This window comes from Chrysemys picta, chromosome 25 (genome assembly GCF_011386835.1).
Source record: "Chrysemys picta bellii isolate R12L10 chromosome 25, ASM1138683v2, whole genome shotgun sequence".
NCBI classification, from domain to species: Eukaryota; Metazoa; Chordata; order Testudines; family Emydidae; genus Chrysemys; species Chrysemys picta.
Window position 1 is genome coordinate 14,358,583 of NC_088815.1, and position 26,457 is coordinate 14,385,039.

General features: G+C 44.3%; 1 protein-coding gene and 1 long non-coding RNA gene across 20 annotated transcripts in view; one reads left to right on the top strand and one right to left on the bottom strand.

The window, feature by feature from the left end:
- GATAD2A (GATA zinc finger domain containing 2A) overlaps window positions 1–24,624 on the bottom strand; it is a 113,585-nt gene extending 88,961 nt beyond the window's left edge. For 13 of the 19 annotated variants that reach the window (XM_065578579.1, XM_065578578.1, XM_065578576.1 and 10 more), the window contains exon 1: window positions 153–345. The gene's annotated coding sequence lies outside the window, so the exon portion shown is untranslated. Of the gene's footprint in view, window positions 1–152; window positions 434–24,483 lie in introns of those variants that run through there. The other 6 variants (XM_065578580.1, XM_065578571.1, XM_065578566.1 and 3 more) reach the window with 3 other exon arrangements.
- Window positions 373–8,616, top strand: LOC101952692 (uncharacterized). Its single transcript, XR_254589.5, has 3 exons — window positions 373–761; window positions 4,137–4,208; window positions 5,018–8,616. It is a non-coding gene; the product is annotated as an uncharacterized LOC101952692 (long non-coding RNA).
- Window positions 24,625–26,457: the final 1,833 nt, after the last annotated feature.

Genomic DNA, 26,457 nt, shown 5'->3' on the forward strand with positions numbered 1-26,457 from the left:
TGGCTTTAGCCCCTTTATATTTGGGGAACACTCTCTGCAGATCCCTAAAAGCAAAAGGAGGGGCATCCATGCCAGTTTCCTTTTACAAATAACTTCTATTCCCTCCTTCCCCCCAAATAACCCCAAGGAGAACTTTGAATCAGTGAACTCACAATCCGAGGCACTGCCCCGTAGCTCCCCCACAGATCCGCACGATCTAGGTCCTTTCCCGGGATTAAATAACTAGCACCCCGAGCTTTTTGTGCAGCCGGGGATCCCTCTCTAATCCTCTCCGCTGCTGCTCCCCTTGCCAAATAATGCGCTTCTTACACATGGAGTCGCGGCGTCACTCCTCAGAGCATGCGCACCGAGACCAGCACACTTTAGCCCATTACGAGCTACCCCCCAAACACAAGGGAGCTCTTAATTAGCTCCAGCCTTGCAGCTGGAGGCTCGTGCTGGGTGCCGGGACATATGGAGCAGCTGGGGGCGGAGAGGGTCGAGTTTCCGGGCAATGGTGGGCCAGGGCTGTGACCTGGGGCACCATTGGTAGAAGGGGTCAATGCACATGGCACAAGAACAGCGATTGGCTGGGTGGGGGGTGAGACGCCAAGGGAGGGATCGAGATGGTTTTAAGGAGTTGCTGCTTGCAGCAGGGGAATGCTACGTACGCCTCTGGGCCACGTGGATAAGTAGCCAAGAGGAAGAGGAGGGTGCTGCTGGCAGCGGATTCAATAATGCTACTAGCCGGCTGGCCCTGGCAGGGGCTCCACGTGTTGGGGGTGAGTATTACAGTGGAGCGGCTGCCTGCATCCGTTCTGGTTACTAGACAGGCGAGGTTTACAGCTCCAATTCTCTTTCCCGTGCGACTGCCGCGCGGGGCTTATTCCTAAATCCTGAGCGGTAGCGGCACTGCCCAGGATTGGGTGTGCGGAGGTTCACTGCTCCTTCATCTCCTTTCGAGGCAGTTATGGTCTACTCTGCCCTCCGCAAAGAACCCCAGCCACCACGTGACTTTTTAGGCCCCACCAATGTACTGTCATGATGTGAGATTCCAGCTACAATCTATTGGGCTACCTATTCCTGTGTTTGACTCCATGGTCTGGCCACTGTAGCCTTCCTAGGCTTCCACCACCTGGGCCAAAAACTTCCCAGTGCTTCACTCTGGTGGAGCTTAATGTTTGGACAGCCAAGAGCTGAGATCTAACTTCTTTCCTCCTTTCTTAGTAGCTTATAGCCAACCACTGTGAGGCAAATAGGTGGTACCCCAGTGGATTTACCATAAAACAAATTGTGTGGTGGTATGGGGCACCCAACAATTGGGGGGGGGGGGCAAAATGCAGGACAAATATCTGACAACCTTCCTCTGAGTCCTGGCCAACGGTGCAGCAGGGTGCAGGCAGGCTGCCTGCATGCTGTGGCCGGTGGCCCCCCACCACTCCCGGAAGTGGCTGGCTGCTGGCATGTCTCTACATGTCTCGGGGGGGCTCCACACACTGTGCACGGAGACCCACTGCCCCCTTCCTCCCAAGGGGCATGCAGAGATGTGCTAGCAGCAGGGCTAAGGCAGCCCCCTGCTTGCACTGCCCCCCTTCCTCCGTGCCACTTTGCTCCTGGAAGCGGCTGGCATGTCCCTGTGGCCCCTGGGAGTGGGGAGTGTCTCCACACACAGCCCCAAATGCCAACTCTGCAGCTCCCATTGGCCACAGTTCCTGGCCAATGGGAGCTGTGGGTGGCCCCTGCAGGCAGCGGCATGTGGAGACCCCCCTGACCTCAGCCTAGGAGCTGCTGCCGGTGGGGTGTGGGTGCCAGTTGCTTTGGAAGCTGCAACACCCCCTCCCACACTCCAATCCCCAGCCCAGAGCCTGCACCCTAACTTCCTCCCAGAGCCCTCATCCCTCCTCCCACACTCCAACCCTCTGCCCCAGCACAGAGACTGCACCCAGCACCAAAACTTCCTCCCAAAGCTTGCACCCTCTCCTGCACCTCACACCCCTGCCCCAATCAAGGTACCTCACTTTATTTTCATTTACTTCCCATTACTTATCATATAGGAGGAGGATGGGGGGGGGGGAGAAAAGAGAGAATGTTGTTTTTCTTGGCTGGGTCTGGAGCGCCCCCCCCCCCCCCCCCAAAAAAAAAAAAAGTTGCTCACAGGGCCCCACTAACTCTAAATCCACCACTGCCCTACGGTTTTCATCATTCTCTCAGCCTCTGGTGTTGGAGGATGTTGGGAGGCGGGGTGTAGAAGGTCCCTGGGTAGAAGAGCAAGAAAGGGCTAGAATGGTCATGGATGCAGCAAGTTTCTTTCCAGGTCAAGTGGGAGAGATTCCTTTTGGCTGTAGGCCTCAGCAGAGGTCAAGGAACCAGTAGTAGTAGTAGTACTCTGATACCTCACCCGGTATTGAGGGGGATAGGACTCCAGCTGCTCCTAAAGCTAGAAGTTACTTGGAAGCTACTATATAGTTTGCTGGGGACACTCAGGGCTTTGGCAGGATTTAATTGGTTTTATTATGCCACAGGTTGGTGTGGTATTAGACACTTGAAGGCTGAGGTCCAAAAGCCTGCTGGTTCATATAATGTTTTATCTGTACATGTGCTGCACAGTACAATTCCCCCAACAGCGAGAACTGATGACTCTGGATAGAAAGAGGAGAGGAGACTAAAATTGCCTAGCTAAGTTTGTTTAGTCTAGCAAAATGATGGCTGAGAGAATATGATTGCTCTCTTTCTAACTCCCTCTCATTCCGACACACCCTTAAACACTTAGGAGGGAAAAGAGATCTTGCTAAAGGACAATGATGGCACAAGAATAAATGGCTATAAAGTGGCCATGAATAAACTTATTCTGGAAATTAGAAGAGAGCTTCTGTTCTAGAACATCACTTCTCTGATTATTAGGTTTCCAATGGGGGAGGGAGGGAAACAATCTAACTAGCTATCAAATGGAGCTTGATAAATTTATGAATGGGATATGACAGGTTACCTGTGATAGCTGAGGATTGGACTAAATGATCATGGAGGTCTGTTCCAGTCCTATGTAGACAACCTACATGATGCAGAGTCCTAACACAGAAAAATGGACTTGTGCAAATCACTCAGTCTCTAGGACACCATCTCTAAGACAACAAAGGAAAAGATTTGGACAGCATCAGAAATTGAAATCGCTTCCCTGCTGCATAGGAAGCAGCAACTGGGTTGATGGGAGACTAGGTATGAAGACTCCTGTACCTAAGAATCTCAAGATGGCCCATATTACTGCTAACTGGAATTCTGCACTGAGTTCATTCTATCATAATTAACAAAGCAGCCCGAGAGATCTCTTTAAATACAACTGAGGCATATTTTTCTATGTAGCTTACAAAATGAATCTGCCTCCCTTTAGAGAGGTAAAGACTAGGGTGCACTATTAGGTATGGAAGGAAGAGGCCCCACCCCAATTAATGTGCCCAGGATCTACACACACACACAAGCAAATCATGCTTGTGGGATGGTTTTATCTGTGTGTATGTTTACCATTCCTAATGAAGATCCTTTGAAACTGTATTGTGCCACATCTTAAGGCTGTCAGGTAGATTCAGGTGGGCCAAGTTATTACTGGAATTCCAAATTGGCTGTGGTGCTGAGCTCTCTAACTTGTTTCCATTACTTAACCTTTGGTGTGGTCCCTGAAAGACTCCAGGTAAGAATCCTCCTCTTTCCTAAATCAAACAGAGCTCCGTGAATGACCTAACCGACTCTGAGGTTTGTTTGGTATGTTAAGGGTTCTGACCAGATTATAGTTGTGATTCAGGACTACAAAAGAAGGGCTGTGATGGCTAAATCAGATTTCAGACTATTACCAGTTCGTTCCAGGGGCTTGGATTTATCTGGCTTTGCCCTGGATGGGCATTTGTTATGACAAGCTAATGCCAATAGGGATTTCTTGTGCAGCCTCTGAAAGGCTCCAGTTCATCTCCCATCTAGACTGGGATGTTTTTGTGGGAGGTGATCTGTTGACTGGAAGCTCATCTCCTTAATGGTTCAGGACAAAGTGAGGCAATGTTGAATTACTTTCAGCAGCACGTATCGTGTTAGGGTTTCTGTTTGGCTTTGGAAGAATGAGGATCCTGCCCCCAGATTCAAACCTCTACCACAGTATTTCTTTTAAAATCCAGGTGAGGCACACATCTTGTGAAAGAAAATGAGCATACTGCAGGAGTTTGGAGAGATGAAAGTAGACCGCCAAGGTAATGGAGTACTGACCTTTGCTTGTTAGGCCCTGAATCATGTTCAGCCATGGCCTTACTTCCATTACCATGTTAAGGTTACTAGGGATATGCAGCTATCAGAGGGGTAGCCATGTTAGTCTGGATCTGTAAAAAAGCAACAAAGAGTCCTGTGGCACCTTAAAGACTAACATCAGTATTGGAGCATAAGCTTTTGTGGGTGAATACCCACTTTGTCAGACACATGTAATGGAATTTTCCAGAGGCAGGTATAAATATGCAGGCAAGAATCAGTCTGGAGATTACGAGACTGTGAATGGCTAGCCAACTACAAAAGCAGTTTCTCCTCCCTTGGTGTTCACACCAACTGCTAGAAGAAGGCCTCACCCTCCCTGATTGAACTAACCTCGTTATCTCAAGACTGATTCTTGCCTGCATATTTATACCTGCCTCTGGAAATTTCCATTACATGCGTCTGACAAAGTGGGTATTCATCCACGAAAGCTTATGCTCCAATACATCTGTTAGTCTATAAGGTGCCACAAGACTCTTTCTGCATATCCCTAAAAAGCAACAAAGACTTCTCCGTCTCAGAGGTGACACTTTCTAACAATTTACTGGTTTGTCATTTTAGCACTCCAAATAGGAGTGGCCTTCAGATCTACAACTGTATTATGCATCTGGGGGGGTTGAGTGCTTCATTATCAGGGGGTGGGATTGTTTTTTGTTCTGTTTTATTGTTTCATAACACATTTTGAATATAGTGTCTCTCTAGTATGACAAAATGCATTGCCAGTTTCTCTCTCTCTCTCTCATATCCTTGATTCTAGGAATATGGTGTTTGACTGGCTGCTGAAGCAGACAGATTCCCATAGTCATGGCAGGAATACTGAGAAAAGTTTGGGTCTCTCTATGGTCTGACCTCTTCCTGTGGATCACATCCTGTAATTTATAGCCCACATAGAGGCTCAAGGGCTGGACTGTTTCAACAGCAGCATCTTATTTGCCAGCAGCGTCATCTGTTTCCCAGGCAGCTAGGTATGGGGAATCTTGCAAAGAGGTTATCTGAAGAATGGGCTACATCAGATCCTCTCTCAAAAGATTCATTGCCTTCTCATTATAAAACAGTATGAGAACTTGGGAGCATGTCAGGAAGGCTACAGCATCAGGAGTGGAGAGCCTCTTGTTCCATACAGTATTTACAGCAACCATCTGACATCTTCGGGGTTTGAAACTTGGCAATGGACCCGTTGGATGGCTTGCCTGGAACCTTGTTGCCCAATAACCATTAGTTGGGGATCTGCCCCTTCTTTCATCACCATCCCAAAAAAATGCTTCCACAAAATAGACCGAAGATTCAAAGTTCAATGGGGCAGCTCTACTGACAAAGGAAGAAGCTATGCCTGGAGGTTTATCTGCTTATATAACTGTAGGATGACCAGATAGCAAGTGTGAAAAATTGGGATGGGGGTATGGGGTAATAGGAGTCCATATTTAAAAAAAAAAAAATTCCCAAATATTGGGAATGTCCCTATAAAATGGAGACATCTGGCCACCCTGTAGAACTGGCAGGGGGAGGGCTTGTTTGTCCTGCATGAGGATGGATGTCTGCTGACCTTTGCATCTTATGGCACTATTCCAGAAGCCTTTTGGCTCTTCTTGGCTGCTTCCAGGTGAGCTTTAGCCCAATGCATTTTAGACTGAGGTCACAATGTCTGCAGTGGCAGCTGGTTTGCTGTAGGACGGTCTATGTCCTGGCCTTTGGTAGCTGGGGATCAAATTGCTGTAGTGTGTCTGTGCATCAAGAGGGACTGAGTAGAGGAGAGATTTCTTTTGGTAGCTGTAGCTCTCTTCGTGCCCAGGATCTGTGGATGCAGTTACTGTATTATGGGTGCACAAACTAGTGGTGGAGCAGAACTACATTTGCACACCATTCAGGTGTGCAAGGGATGAGATAGGACCAGCTCCTATCCTTAATATATTATCTGATGGAAGAAACTCCTTGGTGATAGGGTATGGAGATCATCTGTTTAAGCTTAAAAGACTGAGTGGCAGGAGAGAGATCACTTGATCATTGCCTGTTAGGTTCACTCCCTCTGGGGCACCTGGCATTGGCCACTGTTGGCAGACAGGATACTGGGCTAGATGGACCTTTGGTCTGACCCGGTACAGCCGTTCTTATGTTCTTATATGTACTCAAACAGATGTATTTGTGGCAAACCTGATTTGGCCAAAACTTTTGTCATGGTTCATAGTGAGAGTGATTACAGAATTCATAAAAGCAAACTGTAAAATAAAATTTAGAACTGCCATTGGTGTGTCTTTTTGAAATATGACCTTGTGTATGACTGTATAGAGTTGTTCCACATTGTCTGGGTACAGTATTGCAGATTGAAGAGAACACGTTCCTTTTGCCTATCTGTAGGCTGATCAAGAACTTGTGGAGGTGAGATGTGCCACCTAAGTGATAGGCCAGTGGCATTTAGTAGGTAACCATTTGAGGGTGGATGTAATTCAAGTGCAGCTACTATTGGTGTGGGATGCAAGAGGTTAACAGGTTGGTCTCTCTTTGATAGCAAAGTTCAAATCTTTTGTCAGATGCTGCTATGAGGGGGATTCTTCTCTCAAAATGGAACAGGGGGGTCCTTCAATCTTGAGTCAGGAAGAAAGAGTTGGGGAAGCAAACTAGTACTGGATTTTTTTTTTTTTTAAGTTTGTCAGCTGTGGGGATTACTTGACAGTTGTGCTGGTATTACAAATATTTAACCAATAAAGCTTCAACCTGCTGCCATTTAAACCACAAATCATGTTTGTCTGTAATTTTGTTGTACCCTGAGCAAAAGCAAAATACCAATGCCACAGTATGTGCCTGGGAATATGTAGACAAGATGCAGTAACTCACTCACAACAGATCTTTGCAGGATGCTGAAATGATTACACATAAGTCAGTGTTGGGAGGTATAAGTTCTATGAAACTACTACTAGATAAGCAGAGAAATGCTAGAGCTTTAACTACCACAGATATTTTTGGTACACAAAAACTTAATTAAATATAACCTGTTCTAATTTTTTTTTTTAGAAAGTATCTTAGGAAGAAAAAAATTGGCAAGACTTAACAGATGGCTAGTGATGCAAAATTTCTTATAACTTTAAGAATTCTGCTGGTCCACATTGTTTCTCATCTCCTCCCCCCCCCCCCTTTTTTTTTTTTTTTAAATTAAACCAAAACTACTTAGTTGCAAACAGCACAATAATCTGACACTTGAAACAAGGGTAGTCACAGAGGGAATAAATTACCCCAGCTTCTCTCTAAGTCTATCATGTAAATAACTTTTCAAGTGGGGATGGAGGAGTCACTCTCCTGCATTAAAGAAGTGTTATTCAGAAACACCCATTAGGTGTCCTAAATATCAAAGCTGATTCTAAAAAATTTCCTCTTGGCACTACTATGCTAAGTCTTTGGTCACACCAATTGACTATTGGGGCACCTGCATGATCAGTTTGAAATGGCCTCACTATCATGCAAGCAAGTAAACAGTGTTGTATCTGCACTTGTATCTACTCCTGGGCCTTCATTTGTGTTTATTATCTAGTATGCTGACAGACATGGAACTTCTAAAATAACTACAAGAGTTCTTTTCAATTATGCCCACAAAGGTTTATAGCTTTAAACAAAGCTGTTTATGTGGACATTTAAAATACATGAATAGATTCTTCATACCTGGAGCCACACTGCCTTGCCTTTATGAACACTAAGTAGTGAGCAAGGTCAATACGTGTAAAAATCTAGAGTGGTGCAGAAAATATTTCAGTAAGTGATGCTTTTCCCTGTGGCAGTAGCCAACAGAAACGGAGCATGGTGCTGGAAGTGCCTTCTTTCATATGAGGCTTAAAGCTAAGGTGTTGACCACTTGCCCTTTTCCACAATCATGGTACTTCTCAGAAGAGTAAGGACCTGTTGCTCCAGTGTCCAGTCAAACATCAATTTGCGTAACTACACTCTCTGCCTGCCTGAATTCCCTCTGTAGCTTCAGTTTGAGAAACTATTCAGGGTCATAAAATATCGTGGTATTAAAGTTTCATAACAGGTGTTTGCATTTTCAGTGGTGATGGAAGTGATCTTATATAATACAGCTGGTTTTAAAAAGTAAAATGACTTTATCTTTGAGAAAAAATGATAGGAATGTAATGTGAAAAGAGCTGCTGCTTAACCTGATGGGGGAGGGCACAAGGACTTTGTCACTCTAACAATTCCCTTCATGACATCGTGTGATGTGGTGGTGCCTTTGGAGGAGAAATATAAAAGGAGCTACAGAAATAACTTTGATCCCATTTTTTGTCAAATAATTTTAAGTTTTACTGTGATGTATCACCTGACCACATGATCTTACTGTAAGCCTTCAAATAAAATGAGCATTTTATAACACCAGCAGTTTGAAGAGTTCAATGTCTGGCTGTAAATAAGCTTGAATCGTGCAAAATAGTGTGTAAACAAGTATTAAAGTTGGGCTTACACTGGTTTGAGGTGTGGTACTAAACTCTTATCACATTCAACAAATGTCAATTTTTCAGCAAAAGCCAGAGCCTAAAATATTTATTTACAATCGTTTTTAAAAATCACGCTTGACATTAAATGAAAATACTTCCATTATCTGAACTTTCAGAATGAACAAAATCTCAGACTGCTTACAACTTCTTCCATACACCTTTGCCAGTTACTATTCTGCGAGGATGATTGAGGAACAAATTTTATAAATATAGATACAGTTCCTAAATCTGGCCTATCTGATGGGGCAAAACTATACAGAAGCTATTTTAGTAAGCATACTGGGGAAAATACACAGATGTATCTTTGTTTGCTGGCATTGCTTTAACATGCATCATCTGATGCACAGTAAAGTATTCCCTTCCCGCTCCTCATTTTGGCTTGATTGCTGTGTTTGTCCCTAACTGAGTACAGAGTAAGGTGTGGACAAATGGGAGAATGAAGTGAGACAGCCATCAGAATTCCAGAGTTGAGATTGGCAGGTTCTGGCTGTCACTAGGTGACAGTGTTCTGCAGAGGAGGGCACCAGCTCCACTTCATTAATGAGACTCCTATGTGGACTGGTGCATGGGCTGGTAAGAGGTGGGTGGCCCTTTCAGTGTTGCCAGTTAGGCTAATGGGACAGAAGCAGTTGTGAGGTTTGTTTTTGTTTTTTGGGGGGGGGAGGGAGAGGGGGGTTAGGAAGAACTAGAATTAGCATGTCTTAGCAGCAGTAAGCTCAAGTATACGTTTATTCTAAGATGAGGTGGAACAGTTTCACTTATGAATGGGGCACAGATGCACAGGATAAAAGTGGCATACATAGTCTGTTCCAATAATCAGAGCTGATGCAATATGATCCTGATTCATGCTAAAGCTGAGCATCTAATTAGGAAAGCAACATGATTGCAGCTGGAGCCATAAAGTCCTGCTATTAAAGAGCATTCTCCCCAAGGTCTTTCCCTAGTTCCAACCACCAACTCTGCGGATACTAACATGGCTCTCGTCAACTTGAACAGTAGCTCTTAACCTTTCCAGACTACTGTACCCCTTTCAGGAGTCTGATTTGTCTTACATACCCCAACTTTCACTTCACTTAAACTACTTGCTTACAAAATCAGAGCTAAAAAGACAAGTGTCACAGTACAATACTACTGAAAAATTGCTTACTTTCTCCTTTTACCATATATCAATTTGAATAGAAATATGTACTTAAATTTCAGTGTACAGTATAAAGAAATAATTGTATGAAATTTTAGTTTGTACTGACTTTGCAAGTGTGTTTTTTGGGGGGGGGTAGCCTATTCTAAAATTAGGAAGTATCTAGATGAGGTGATGTACTCCCTAAAACAGAGTTCTCAAGCAGGGGTCGGGGGCCGTGAGCAGGTTTCACGGGGGCTGCCAAACAGGGCCAGCTTTAGACTCACGGGGGCTCAGGACAAAAAGCTAAAGCCCCACCACCAGGGCTTGACAGTGAAGCCTGAGCAACTTAACTTTGTGGGGGGCCTGAGGAATTGCCCTGCCTGCTACCCCCTAATGTCAGCCCTGGCTTTTATATGCAGAAAAGTAGTTGTGGCACAGGTGGGCCATGGAGTTTTTATAGCCATGGGGCAGGGGGGGGAGGTCTCAGAAAGAAAAAGGTTGAGAACCCCCACCCTAGAAGACCTCTGTGTACCCCTAGGGCTATGTGGTATCCCTGGTTGAGAATGCTCCAATACTTCCTCCTTCTCACACCACTAACTCAACCATTTTGTACACACTTCACCAAACTGTACCTGGAACTTCTTGCTGTAGTAATAGAGCAGAATTAAATAGTTGGTGGAACCTGAAAAAAGGGTGTATGGTTTAGGGTAAATCCTAATACATTGAAAAGCAGATGCTATGAATGCTACTGACAAGCAATGCTAATTCTCTCATTAAATCTGAGACACTCTTGCACATCAGAGCTTACACTTTCACAAACCCTTCAATAAGGAAAGGTACAGAGGGATAGGATGGCTTAAAGGAATGGTGAAAGTCATTATAGCTTTCACCATTCAAGCCTTGTAGATAGGAGGGGAGCAGTAGATGTGATCTTGACTTTAGTAAGGCTTTTGATACTCTTGCATGACCTTCTCACAGATGCACTAGGGAAATACAACCTAGATGGAGCTACTATAAGGTGGGTGCATGAGTGGTTGGAAAACTGTTCCTAGAGAGTACTTATCAAGTGGAGTCCCACGAGGATCAGTTCTGGGTTCTGTTCAATATCTTCATAAATGATTTAGATAATGGCAGAGAGAGTACACTTACAAAGTTTGTGGATGATACTAAACTGGGAGGGATTGCAAGTGCTTTGGAGAATAGGATTAAAACTCAAAAGGACCTGGAGAAATGGTCTAAAGTAAATAGGATGAAATTGAATAAGGACAAATGCAAAGTACTCCACTTAGAAAGAAATAATCAGTTGCACACATACAACATGGGAAATGACTGCCTAGGAAGGAATACTGGAGAAAGGGATGTGAGGGTCATAGTGGCTCACAAGCTAAATATGAGTCAATGTTGTAACACTGTTGCAAAAAAGCAAACATTATGCTGGGCTGTATCAGCAAGAGTGTTGTAAGCAAGACAGGAGAAGTAATTCTTCCACTCTACTCCGTGCTGATTAGGCCTCAACTGGAGTACTGTCCAGTTCTGGGTGCCACATTTCAAGAAAGATGTGGACAAACTGGTAAAAGTCCAGAGAAGCGCAACAAAAAGGAGTGAAGGTCTAGAAAACATGACCTATGAGGGAAGATTGAAAAAATTGGGGTTTTAGTCTAGAGAAGACTGAGGGGACACATGCTAACAGTTTTCAAGTACATAAAAGGTTGTTACAAGGCAGGGGGAGAAAAATTGTTCTAACTTCCAAGGATAGGACAAGAAGCAATGGGCTTAAATTGCACCAAGTGTGGTTTAGGTTGGACATTAGGAAAAACTTCTTAACTGTCAACGTGGTTAAATACTAGAATAAATTGCCTAGGGAGGTTGTGGAATCTTCATCATCTGAGATTTTTAAGAGCAAGTTAGGCAAACACCTGTCAGGGATGGTCTAGATAATACTTCGTCCTGCCTTGAGTGCAGGGGACTTTCAAGGTCCTTTCTAGTCCTACAATTATATGATTATACTGTGGCAGCTTACTATTGCTTTTAGTCTGCATCCATCCCAATGCAGCAGTGTTAAGTAGTTAACAATTCTAATGGCTAAATATTATTCAGACCACCTAACTCCTGAGAAATTGCACATGGTCCAGATCAATCCTGAGGAGTCTGGTGGCAAGGGCAGGGAGTACCTGCTCAGCTGTTCGACAATTATAACCTGAAAGGAGCCCAGGCAAGTGGGCTACCACCTCTACCTTCTGCAGGAGGCTGCAGCAGTAACCGCCACTGAGCCACCAGTGTGGAGTGAGGGGAACTTGCCAGCTACAATTCTGAGAGGATACAGAGGAGACGAGATTATTCCCTCCCTATTGAGAAGAAACATAGGGAAGCCAGTCTTTCCCCTTACTTTCTGGGGATAGTCTATTGTTGTATGGCTGTGGAGAAAGTGGCGTAACAATCTACCTCCATAGGAAGGAGTGAGGCTGGGTACCGGCTGCCCTGTGCACCTTTACATTCCATTAGCCTGCAGCCTAAAGTGTGGAGGTGTGATCTGCCACCACAAGCAGAACAAGGATGGCGGGATATAGCCCTCACATTTGGCTCTGGCTTGCCGGAGCCAAATGTATCTTTTCAGCAGCATGGCCAGCTCCAGCAGCAAAACACCATATGAACAGTCAGAAGGTTGAATAGTTATAAGGCATCCAAAGCACTAATGAGGTTCACATACACACATTACTCTAATAACGCTATGAAAATCTCTTCATATTGCTAGGTTTGGCGGGTCTATTTTATATTTAGTGACTTAATGAGGTTTAATCACATATAAAAGTGGGTTTTCTTAAGATTCCACATCAAAAGGGATAGTTTTAAATAGGAGCTAAGAATTATGAGGTGAAAACCAGACTACAATAAGTGGATTGCTTTAAACTTTGCTCCAGAACATTCATGCTGAAATGTTTAATATGCACCACTGATGGTGCTGGTCTTCCATACATTTAGTATATTGGCAACAATTCTCTAAGATGACTTATACTAATCTAGAATTAGTGTAGGCCAGAGTGTCTTGATTTATGACCTTTAAGAAACTATACTGTCATCACAGTTGTATAGGAGGGGTTAAGTGGGCATAAGTAATACTATACTGACCAGTAAATAAATCTCCCACTTGATTTTTATCTGTATGCATCATTATTTGGCAAGAAATATCTTGTGTGTCTGTGGTAAAACCACCTACCTACATTTAGATCAAATTTGGTCTCAGAAAATTGGTACTTGAGTCCTGTTTTACTTAAGTACTACTAAAAAATCCAGACATACACTTTTCTTGGTAGTTGTGCTCTTAGTACAACTAACAACCTATATTAGAACTTAACATTTTTCCTAATATCAATATACAAAAACAGTTTAAATATGAAGAAAATAAATTGTCTAAGCTTAAAAGCAAAAACATTCTTTTGTTAATGGGGGATTGAATTGCAGAGTTGTGCAATGGGCCAGATGCTCAAGAAAACAGGAATGCAACTACTTTGAATTTTGCCTCCTAAATCTGTTCTATTCCCCTCATTTCCCCTATCTACCTACCTATGACAAATTGGTGGTGTATTCCTTGCACTTGTGGTCCAAAAGCCTTCTTTGGAATAAAATGGGCAACCATGTAACTTTAAAAAAAAAAATGGGGAGGGATTTAAAAATATTGTTAGGTCATTGGCAATTTTTTTTTTTTATCAAGATACATCTTGATACGTTTCTATAAAGGAAAAAAGGCTAAAACTTTTAAGCATGATGCAAATAGTGAAGCAGCATGAGGAATCATAACAATAGTTTTAAGATGGCTTGTGCTAAGAATGAAAGGAATTCCACAGACTTAAGACTAAGAGAACTTCTATTATTTATTCATGGAGAATTAGCATTCTTGCTGTAAATGTAGTTGCAAGTCACAGAGCATGGAGGTTATCTGTTGCCCAAATGGAAAACCTTCACTTCTGGGAATAACATTTCAATGTGAAATGTATTCTGGACTGCAGCAAGATACTTTATAGTCTTGAGAATGTATTAGATCATAAACAGTGGACTTTCCATGATCCAAGCAGTGAGGTGAAATGAGTCTACATTGGAAAGGAAGACAGCCTCATCTTTCAAGGACAGAAGATCTGTTAATACTAGTAAGTGGAGGCTCCTGTGAAAAAACTAGGAGACAAATGAATATTGCATTGCCAAAGAAGGAGCAATCAGAGTGAACTGGGCCCAGTCCTGTCTCTTCTCTTAACCAGCAATGTTATCAGTTGAAAAAGAAATAATAGGTTCCTTGCTCTAGTTCAGTGGTTTTCAACCTGGGGTCTGCGGACTATGCTTAAGATTTCCAAAGGGGTCCAACACCTCCATATGAAATTTTTTAGGGGTCTACAAATGGAAAAAAAGGTTGAAAACCACTGCTCTAGTTCATCAAGTCTTTAATGGACTTTCTATCCCCACCCACTTCGAAGCAAAATCAAGGACATTTGTTGCAAAAATCTGTGAACAGACGGCTCCACCTCCTGAAAATAGGTCTACCACAGTCTGCTTCACTCCGTGTGTGTTAATTTTGTGCTCTGCAACTTGTTTGGTGGCAAGATATATATCCAATGAGTCAGTCCCACAGGGCCATCACTTTGACAGAATGGCTGTGAGGGAGCACCCCCTTGCTTTTTATCAATCACTGTTACATTGTCTGTTAGCATTTTTACCTCTTGACCCTGATTAAAAGCAAAAAGGCCTTATACGGTGTTCACATGGAGTTTGGCTTTCCACATATTCCATCTACCATGAACTGTCATGAGAAACAAGACCCGCAATCACTGATTGGATGCCTCTAATGATTACTAGCAATTGAGGGTTGAAGGAGATCTGTCTTTCATTTCCTACCAATTAAGAGACTCAAACTTTAAATATCCAGAAGGGCCCTTGTCATGTACACCTGCCAACCTATTACTGTAACTCATCTGTAGGCTGTTATGTACGTAGAGGAAGCCCTGAGGCCTATTAGTCTCTTCTCTAGAATGAAAACCTTTATTTGAACAGTCTAGGATACTCCACACTTAAAGGAATAAAGGCCCATCTCTAATATTGCTTATGAGAAATCTGCCAACCAGTTTAGCTATACATCAGTTGGATAGCTGATCATTTTAAGATTTTTTTTTTTTTTTAAATCTTTGAACCTTCAAGTTGTGTAACAGCCAATGATCTTATTTTTGTTATCCTTGTCAGTCCTCTTTCTCCTGTCTTGCTCACTTGCTGCATCTTGTCTCAACTAGACTGTAAGCTCTCCAGGGCAGAGACTGGCACTGTTTGTATACAACAGGGACCAGATCCTTTACGGAGCTTCTCATTGCTACTGTAATACAAATAATCAAAGGCTGCTGCTTTTGAGGCCAATAAAACATTTCTACCTGAATGCATTGTTCTTTGTTGAACACTTTGTACTCAAAGATGTTTTTAATTTTTCAGGGTACTCTCAATTCATAATCCAGTAACAATCCAGCATTTATGCACCTGTGTTCAGAGATTGGGGATGTAAATAGAGAACCCGATCCTGCAATAGGAAATCTGGGAGAGCTGGCAATTGGAGCTCCCACTGTTACAGGCAAGTGCTCTGAGAACCAAATGAATATGTCCAAACTGGAGCTGCAATCATCACTTGGGCCTTATCCTTTTTTGCTCTTTGTGATCCTTTGAATATGAAGTAATGGAGAAAAGCCCCACAATACTGTCAGGAATCCATAGTTCTTGCCAGGTCTGGAGCAAAAGTGACTCTACTTTGCATCCTCTTTCATGAGGAAGAAGTTCAATTTGTTGGGATACTCCATCCCTAGAAGTAAGACATAACCATAGTGTCCTTGAGGGACTGAGTGGGCTGGTTGGTGTATTTCCTTGCTGGAATGTCTCTTCTTTTTCAGCAACATGAAGAAGCAGAGGCAATGTTGGCCGTGCACTGTAGACACCATGCCTAAAACCTTGACCATCTCCTGACAAGACTAATGTGCTCCCCCACATATGACTGATGTAGCAAATGACTGTGATACTGGACTGATCTGCTCCTGACTTGAAAGAGGCTTTGAAAGTCAGTCAATCAGATGGTACTGTTTCAATACACTTGTGAAATTTTGACTCAGGATCTCACTTTGAATTGAAATTGTTCAGATGTGATCCCTTACAGGCTCTGAGTATGTCACCAGTGAGTGTCCTGAATCTTTAGGACATAGTTGCTATTGATTCCATACTGGCATTGTTGCCAGTACATGATCCTTAACCAGACCTGCAAAGGCCTCCGTTAAAGTCTAGCAGTCTGTCATATAGGATGCAGGAAGGCATATCTCCTGAAGGACTTTGCTGTTTTGTGACTGGTATCTCACAAGCTATTGATTTCTCAATATCTTGGAATCTGTGTTTGGGGCTTGAGGGGCAGGATATGTTTCTTTTGGGGGTTTGGAAGGTAAATGGACTTGAACATATGGAATGAAGAACTGCTCCTAAACGCCACAAACTGAGTTGATGTGGTTCTAGGGGTTTATGTTCAATCCAAGGGCAGCTTGGATCCTGTGGCAGCAGCTAGCCATGTTTGGCCCTAGAGAGTCCAAAGAAAGCACTCTGTACTTGTCAAGAGTTCTGGCCATACAGAACATTAGATCTGATTCAAATGGGTATTCTATCTGTAGAAATCCCAAGAAATGCAGTTAGGTGTAACTCAATTTTCTTCTTTCTTCTGGAGTCCTTTGAATACAAGGACTTTGAACTAGGCATCAAGCTTTCTTCTGTTGCTGAAGACATTGCTGGCTACAGGCAGCTAGGCTCCTCAGATGCAAGTGTAAAGTCTTCTTCTGATGTAGGGATTAAAAACCATACACCATAAAACAGGACATTAATGTAAGCAGTGGAATTATTGGTTAGTGACAGGCATAAGTGTCAAGCAAGATGGGGACAATCTGTACCCAGACTTCCTACTGGGATCATTCTTGTCACACTACACAGATAAAAGTAGCAGGATGGAAAATACAAGGATAATCTTACAGTAAGCTAGACACAGAACTAAAGTCAAGTGTGGAAGTCTTGCAACAATGCAGAAACTAATTAGTACAACTCTACATTTGTCAGTGCCTTTTAAGGCACAACTAAAGAGGGAGGGACTTTCTGACAATGACAAGGAATTGAGGAAGGGTTATGATGATTTTCTATGCTTGAATATTCAAAGTTGTGAAGGGGCATGTGCAAGGCCTCAGCTGTCTGCTTTTTAGAAGGTTTAAACTAGATATCAACATTGCAAACACATCCCAAGAATAAGGGTCTGAAAATACTCCTAAGGGAGAATCTCCTCACAGATAGCATCACTTAACCTCGATTTAAAGTCATAGCAATGAGTGTGTAGTTCTGTTGACACAAGATCTGGGTTCTGTCTCTCACTTCCTATATTGTTTTGGGTCATTCACATAACCTCTCTGTACCAGTTTCCCCACTTGTAAAATGGGAGTATATTTTTCCATTGGGGCAAGCTTCAATAACAAATTGTAAAGAGCAGAGAGTTAGAGAGTGTACACAACTCAAACTCCTAGCTCCCTCAGCCATCTGCACATCACCTAGGATAAAAGGGGCATCTTGGTTTAGAAGCTGGCAGCGTCAACTTGCTGCAGCTACTCCTACTAGAACCTTTGTGTCCTAGGGACATTAGGAAAAGGTTCTTAATCAGTTTGGAGTACCTGGGAGACTGAGTTGGATGCAATTACCTTTTCTATGCATCTAGAATCAAACCTCCTTTAAAATACACAGAGCTTAGCAAAAAAATGGACATGTCAAATCAAAACCAATTTCTTCCAGGATAAAGCTGTGCACTGCTCCTTAGGGACTATTTCCTTGTCTGACTTTAACCCCCAAACTATTTTGGATATAGGACTCTTTAAAAAATAAGTAGTGGGAGAAGAAAAATATCCTTCTGCTCTCCTCTCTGTTTGGACCTTTTTTACTCTCATTTCCCTAACACCATCTTCAGCTAGAGACTAAGCACTTTCAAGACCAAAAGTGAAAGCTTCAAAAAGTTGTGACTGAAAACAAGGCATTAGATTAGGAACTATGATCTAACTAAAGAGGGTCATGTCCACGTTGTAAGAGGGTGCACTACAGATACGTTTGGACTTTTCATTATAAAAATCCTCCCTTTATAATTACTTTTTAAAAAACTTGTTTGGTCAAAATCAAACAATCATGTCAGTGTTTCTCAAGCCATGCGCTCCTTTCTTAGATGGGAAAGGTGACTAAGAGCTTCTGATAAGCTGTTTAGTTAGAACATGTTTAAAACAAACTAATATTTTTTAAAGATGAAGACACTGTCTCCTTTGACTTTTCCCAGTTAACTCTTCCTTTCATGTGGAAAAGTTACTGTGAATGCACAGTGAATACTTTCTATAAATATGTGAGGTCCAAAGTGTATCATAATAAAATTGACATTGCATATTCTCAAGGACAGTTGTGTCTCTACCCAAGTTGAGGTTCAAGAAAACATAAGTAGATGATATTGATCTAAGCCAGACTGTAGCTAGACATAGAGCAAATTTCAATAAAAAGTTGTCCATTGAAGAGCGCTGTACTTCTCGGATAGCTATCAGAGTCTCATACTCCAGTTTATTGTAGGATTTACCAACATCATTCCTCTTGAGCAAAAGACAGACTTGAAGTTATTGCTCTGTGAAACATGACAGCTTTTTCCATAACCAAATTGCAAGTCACTACCTTCAATGGTAAAGTGTCATCTCTGTCCCCAACAAGACTAGAGCAGGTCAGTTCCATAACCTGCTTTTCTTTTGCAGGACAAGAGTCACAAATTGAATTCATTTTTAATATGAGGATTGCCAGTTACGATCATTCATGCTTTTTGGGGGGGATAAGAGGGAGGAAGAGACGGGAAGAGGCAAATTTCAAAGGAAAGGTGTTACAGTACTTAGAGAGGCTACAGCACCCCTGAACTAGAAATAGTCTGTATCTCATGCTATCAACATGCACAAACTAAAACTAGTTGCAACTCTGAGAAGAGTCAAATGTTAACTTCTGTGAAGAGTCAGCCTGTTCTTTTATCTCCCAACATATATATAAACACTTCACAAACAACATATATATAAGAATTTCCCCTGAAAGCTTTATGGTGGAATAGACTGTTTAACAGTGCACAGCAATTCTATACAAGTGGGAGAGGGGGAGGGATAGCTCAGTGGTTTGAGCGTTGGCCTGCTCAAAACCCAGGGTTGTGAGTTCAATCCTTGAGGGGGGCCAATTACGCATCTGGGGCAAAATTGGTCCTGCTAGTGAAGGCAGGGGGCTGGACTCGATGACCTTTCGGGGTCCCTTCCAGCTCTATGAGATAGGTTATCTCCATATATTATATTAAGTTTTGGAGGAAGAATACTGTACCCATTTGAAACTACAGGTGGACTTTGGTAAACAGATTGTAATTACCCAAGTTGAAACTTGGCCAGGACACCAAAGCCAAACACCCCTACTGCTGCAATAAAAAGTGTCAGGGAATTTGCACATATGTGATCAGAATCTCTAATTTACATCACAGCCCAAAGATGATATCTCCAATAATAAACTATCCCTAATAGGACGGTGAGGTGTTAGCTGTGAGAGAAGAGTGCCAAGTACTGCATCATCAAATCCTCCAGTACCCTTGTTTTTTTCTTGGATAGGAGGGAAGCTCTTACCAGACAGGCCTTATCCTGAATCTGTAAAGGGCATAAATCGTGCAAGAGGAAGACATTACAAGACAATCAAATTCTATGGTTCCAGTGTTCTCCTGAATGGATAAATTCTATACTTGTTTAATAATTCCAAAAAAGGACAGCAGAGCTCTTATCTGGGTCTCTAGAGATTTAACATCCTTGGCATTGTATCCAGAAGGAAGGAAATTTCTCACTTCCCCAGCTATTTCGGTTATATAAAATCAATTGTTGGATAGCTAACTGGTCCATGAATATGAATTGAAGTGATTACACTTGGACTTAGATGGTCATTAGAGTTGCTTATTTATATACATGAGCAATAACTTATCAGTAAATATACACATGTAAATTATTGCTAGGTCTCCATAACCCTTTTATCTATCCAAGAATTCTTTTAAAAATTGACACTTCTTGTTAAAGACTCACTCAACTTTGTATTGGCATCATAACTGATAAGTGCCAACTCTGTTATATGATAGTGCCAGTAGTATGACAGGTTCAAGAAATTTGGGCCTTTTGAAGTTATGTGTTGGGAGAAGGGGGGAAAGACACAAGGCCCAAGATTGTGTGACTACCCCACCACCTACTTCAAACTTTTATGCTTTGTCATCTAGGAGTGTGAGGTTCAGTTTCATGAAAAATGGGGAAAATAGGAAATGTATCAAGAACTAGTGGAATAAAAGATAGAGGTTACTGTTAACTAAAGAAAATCCTGCGACATGTCCCAGCAAGAATGGTAATAAAGGTGGAGACATCCTGATGATCTAGTAGGTTCAAGTTGCTATCAAACAGCTGTTAGCATAAAGCCACTGATTCTATATGCAGCAAAGAAGCAAATGCAGTAGACCCCATACTAGCATTTCAACCTGTCACTAGCAGGGCACTCCTCCACCCCAATTACCCATGTGCCCCCTGCTGTTGCAGCAATTGTCTGTATCAGCCTTACACAACAGAATTCTACAGGATGAATTGATGCCATGGCTGACTTATGTAGCTAATGTTTTAAAATGAAACTGTAATAAAGGCAGACAAATTGAAGTTCTGGTTCTGGGGATTGGTCCTGCTTTGAGCAGGGGGTTGGACTAGATGACTTCCTGAGGTCCCTTCCAACCCTGATATTCTATGATAGGTGCTTTGTTCTATTTCTGGGGGAGTGTTCACTATTAGCATGTTTCACAACTGATCTTAATTTGCTTACTTTCCCTAATCTAGAAACCTGTCTTACTAAAAACTACAATTCAAGAAGTGAAAATCATGAAGTCTTCAGTTAATGTAAATGTAACAGTGGATATGGGGGAAGTGCTCCTCCAACTCCAACACAACCCCAAGTCCCGCTAACCATCCTTTTAATCAAGTTGGGTTGTCCCATTGTGTTGATGTGGCTCTGGCACTTAGCGGGGGCCAACGCAAAACATTAGTACATAAGTACATCCAGCCTTCCTCAGTGGGAGAGAGAAGGAGTGCAAAGTGGGCCTGTAAAGGGATATTATTCTTAGAAAGCGTCACCCTCACCACTGCACCATGGATGCCACATCCATTTAGCTTTTTAGTGTAGCAAGACTGAGATGAGATACTCTTGATCAGGTCAAAAATGTGAGAGAGAGAGGTCAACAGAAAAAAAAAACCTACCCTCCATTTCACTCTTTTTTAGGAGAAAAAAAGATTGGATTCTGGTATCCTATAAGGCAATTGAGAGCACCTCCGTTTTCAAGCTTTTTCCTGAGGGATTCCTTCCTTCATTTTCTCTTTTTCTTTCTTCCCCCACTCTAGCCCAAATGCCCTGTGGAGACACTTCTTACTACTAAGCAGTGTTGGTTGTGAAGTCCATCACTACTTCTCAAAGTTTGAGGCAAAGATGAATCAATCAAGAGCTGCTTCTCTTTACTAAAGTTACTTCTCTTTAGGTAGGATTAGCAATGGTAGTCCATGTTGGTCTAGTGAGCAAGAAACCTGAATTCTGATTCCACTGCATGGTGCTGCTACTAAACAACATTTTTAGTATTGTCAAAATCCCATTGCAACTTTAAGATTGATCAAAATTAGACCCAAGGTCCATTTAACATGCCCCACTCTTACTTTTTTTAAATTTCCTACCTGCCTTGGGAAAGAAGACTTAACTGACTCTCTAAATTCAAGCACAAGGCGGCACTAGAGTGGAAAGCCACCCATATAGGAGAAAAACAGCTTCAGTCCAATGCACTTGAGCTCTACTGAAAGAGGAGCAAAAGATTCCAGGTTATTCCCAAATCTAACACTGCCCTTTTATTTTTGCTGCAATAAAGAGGCTAAAATGGTTTTTTACACTAGAGTGGAAAGCCACCCATATAGGAGAAAAACAGCTTCAGTCCAATGCACTTGAGCTCTACTGAAAGAGGAGCAAAAGATTCCAGGTTATTCCCAAATCTAACACTGCCCTTTTATTTTTGCTGCAATAAAGAGGCTAAAATGGTTTTTTACATTACTGTACATGTAGCTTAAGAGGGTTAGGCTTTGTAGTGTCAGGAATTGGACACTACTAGATGAAAGATGTGAATTAGCTTTTAAGTGGCTTTTCAGAAATAGGGGAAATACGTATGTACAAATATATATGGATTACTTGGTTGGTTTAAAACAAGTTTCGGTTTCAGAAGCAGAACGAAATGTTTTGCCATCTGAAAGTGGCAGAAGTTAAATAAATCTACTACAGTATAAGGTAGATTAAGCGGTTACTATTTGGAACGTGTGTGTTATTTTTCACACCTGCATACCATGAGATTGTCTCAAACCTCTCCAAAAATTCACCATGGGTATGAGAAGAGAGGTTAGAATGAAAATTGAACCTAACCCTTAAAAAGGGACACTGTCCAATTGGAAAAAGTGACATTTTTAGGAAACTGTTGCCCCTACTGTTGCAAATGACACTAAAATTACTAAAGTTTTTTTTTTTTTGGGGGGGGGGGGGAGAATTAAATATTTTCAGTTTATTTTGTGCCTTTGAAAGCACCTTGTATACAATACATGTGATTAATTCTTTGTATAATCAGTTTCTCCTTTTCTAACTATATAAGCTGAAGAAACTTCAATAAATATCACTGGAGTAGAAAAACAGTTATACTTTTTTCTTTTAAAAGGATTTTTTTTTAATTCAGGATATGCAGTTTAAACAATGCTCACTCAGAAAACAGGACTAGTCATTTTCAAATATTCAAGCTGAATGTTCTTTTAACTATGGCACCTGCTACAATATGCATCATACAAAAAGATGTACATGTATGTAAGTATATAGACTGCATATACAGACCAAAAGTCATTTGTTATAAAGTGACAAACAAAACACTGAGTCGACAGCAGTGCTAGGGTTAAACTGAAAACTATCACCTGAGCACAACCTTTCCACCCCTTTCTGAGTTGGCACCCAAATAAGCTCCATTTTGTCCTCACTAGCTTTACCCTACACTATTCTGGGGAGAAATGTTGTTCTGCTACAAGAACAGGGAATAGAGGGGAAAAATCCAAGACAGAAAATTAATAAAGATTTTTTTTTTAAAAAAAAAGCAACCTATAAACATTCTCCTAACCATGGCTGAGGGGTGAGAAGGTGGTAGACCACAGACACAATATAACTTTATTTTGTATAGAATTTGTCTTGTATACATACTGTATTGCCCCCAAAGGTATTACAGAGATACACACAACAGAAAGTAGAAAAATTAAGACTGATAGTGGCAAAGGAATAAGAGAGATGCTCTCAGATTAGAGGGGGAAAATTAACCTGTTTTTCACTAGATGGATACTTAAGTGCAGTTACCCATCTTTGGCAACAGCCCCACAAAAACACATCCATCTTAAACCCCATCATGAACTCATCCCATCTGGCACTCCTCAACACGCAACCAGTATTTTGCAAGTACTTTCTTCAAGTGGCCTCATATTGCCTGCATTCACCCTTCTTTAGCATGACCCATGCAAAAGCTTGTCTGTCCATACCATGCTACTTTCTCCAAACCTCACTTCCCCTTATGGCACACACCAAAGAACATAACACAGAAGCCTGCGCCAGTCTCTTGTGTGTTCATTACCCTGAAAAGTGCCCTCCATTTTCAGCATCCACCCTTCTCTCCCCATATCATAAATCTTCCCTCTGGCATGTCCTCCTACCCAATCTCTCACTTTGCTGCTGACTGCAACCCTCTCCCAAGCCACAGCCTTCTCCCCAAAGTTCTTCGCACAGTGCCCATCTTTGGCACATATAATGCCCCCGACCAGGTCTCTGGCACCAATGATCCGTCTTTGCCTCTGCTGGCTGTGTCCCACGGGCAACTCCCAGGACGCACCCTTACCTCCTCCCTGCCACCACCACCCCCAGCTTTGCCCACGTCCCTGGTACTTCCTGAGCGCTGTTCTCCCTTTAAATGCCTCTCTGCCCAGTTCTGGGGCTTCCTTAGGCCAATCTTCCCAGAATTCCCTCCACCCTTCTCCCAGCCCCCACTCCTGGAGCCCTGGCTCCCTCAGAACCGACCCCACCCCCAGCACTCGGCCTCCTTGGTGCCCTTCCCCCTCCCTACCCTCAGCTCTTCCTGGTTCCCTTAGCACAGCACTTCCTCAGGCCTGCCCCCCGCCCCCGTCCCTTTCCTCAGGCCTTGCCGGCCCCCCTCTCTTGGCTTTACCCCACCGCGCTCCTCAGCCTCGGTGCCCCCCTTTTCCTTTGCCCCCCCCTTCCTCAGGCCTGTCCCCACATCCTGGTGCTCCCCCTCCCTCATCGCTGCCCCGCGGTATCCGCTTTCCCCAGACCGCCCCCCCCGCCCCTCCCTTCCAACGCTCCCCTTTCCTCAGCCCCGGTGCCCCCCTTTTCCTCAGCCCGGCCCCCCCGTCCCTGTCGCGCCCTCGCCCCGGGCCCCACAGGTTGCTGGGGGTGGGGGATGTCACTCACTCTCCTCAGCCCCCTCAGAGCCGCCTCCTCCTCCTCAGCGGGGCCCGGGCCGGACTGGGGCCGTGGGGGGAGGGGAGGCGGCTCCCTCAGGTGGCCACTGACAGGAGGAGGGAGGAGGAGGAGGGAGCTGCGCGCGCAGGGAGACCCGCCTCGCGCCGGGTTCCCTCCCCCCGCGCCGCGCGCCACCGGCGGCGCGGGACTCCCAGGGTGGCGCGCGCGCCACCAACCGTCACCTCCTCAGGACGCTTTTCCCGCCCACACCAGTTGCTAGGCAGATTTTACAGACGGCCCCTCCGCCTCTCTCTGGAGAAATTTGACAGCTACGACAGCCAATAAGGAAGCAGGATTATAACCCCGCCAACCAACCAGCTAGGGCTGGGGGGCGTGTAAAGCGGAGAGGGGAAGGCCGGCCTCTCGGTAGGCGGTGATCGACAGCCAAATCAGCCAATGAACAAACCCGGAAGCGGATAGCGGCTCAAAAGCAGGGGGGCTTCGTTTTAAAAGGGGAGGGATTGGCGCTGTTTAATCCCCGTAGGCTGCGTCCCCATGGCGTGTGGAGCTGGATGCCAGGGGTTAGCGGCGGCGGGACAGTGACTGGGGGCAGGGAGGATGGGGGTGAGGGGGAGCGGGTTGGGGTGGGGGTCGGTAGGGAGGACAGGGCGCCAGGGGATGTTGGGGGGCAGGGTAGGGTAGGTGGGCGGTGATGGGGGGGTTGGGCAGTGGAGGATGGCTGGCTGTGATGGAGGATGGGGTGTGTTGGGGCAGTGGGGGGAAGAGGAGGGGTTGCATGTGGGGGAATGGGGAGCAAAGGTGGGGGGCAGGGAGGATGGGACACCTGGGGGTGTTGGGTGGCGATGGGGAACAGGGTGTGGAAGTGGGGTGGGGGCCGGTGTGGAGGATGAGGTTCTTGGGATGGGAGGCAGTGGGGGTGGGGAGGACGAGGTGTGTGGGGGCTGGGCAGGCTGGGGAGGATGAGGTGTATGGGGGTGGGGTGGCTGGCCAGTCTGAGGGGCAGGGCAAGGAGGATGGGACACCTGGGAGTGTTGTGTGGTGATGGGCAACAGGGTGTGGAAGTGGGGTGGCTGGGCAGGGGTGGAGGATGAGTTTGTTGGGGTGGGAGCATGAGGTGTATGGGGGTGGGAGGCAGTGGGGATGGGAAGGATGAGGTGTGTGGGGGCGGGGCAGCGGGCCAGTAGAGGGGGCAGGGAGGATGAGGTGTCTGGGGGTGGGAGGCAGTGGGGATGGGGAGGATGAGGCATGTGGGGGTGGGGCAGCGGGCCAGTAGAGGGGGCAGGGAGGATGAGGTGTCTGGGGGTGGCTGGCCCATGTAAGGGGCAGGGAGGATGAGGTATGGGGGAGGGGTGGCTGGCCAGTGTAAGGTGCAGGGCAAGGAGGATGGGGCACGTGAGGGTGTTGGGTGGCGATGGGGAACAGGGTGTGGAGGTGAAGGTATTGGGTGGGGTGGCTGGGCAGGGATGGGGCAGGTGGGCAGTGATTGCATAGCAGGGAGGACAGTGTGGAGGCACACATTGAGCCGGCTGGTCCCTGCAGTGTGGTTTGTCACATTTCCAATGATTGAATGGGTGCACCTAAAACACATTTCAAGAGGAAGCACTGTACTCTAGTGCAAGGGACATGGGGCTGGGAGTCAGGAGATTTGGATTCTGGTCCATACTCTGCTGTGGCCTGATTCTGTGACCTGAGTCAAATCACTTTCTCTCGCTGGGCCTCAGTTTCCAATAGAGTGAGATTATGTGCAAATAGAACTGGATCAGAATTTGGACTCTTGGCCACCACTATGCAGGGTTTCTAGCAATTCTTTTATATAAAGACTCCACCTTGTTTAAGTTACCATTTCTTCAAGTCCCCAGTGACTGCTAGCATGCCTTCCTTAGCCACACTGCTGAGTGTCAGTAAGTGTAGTTGGGCATTCCTTTGGTGTCAATACCGCACATCAATCATGCTATCCAACCA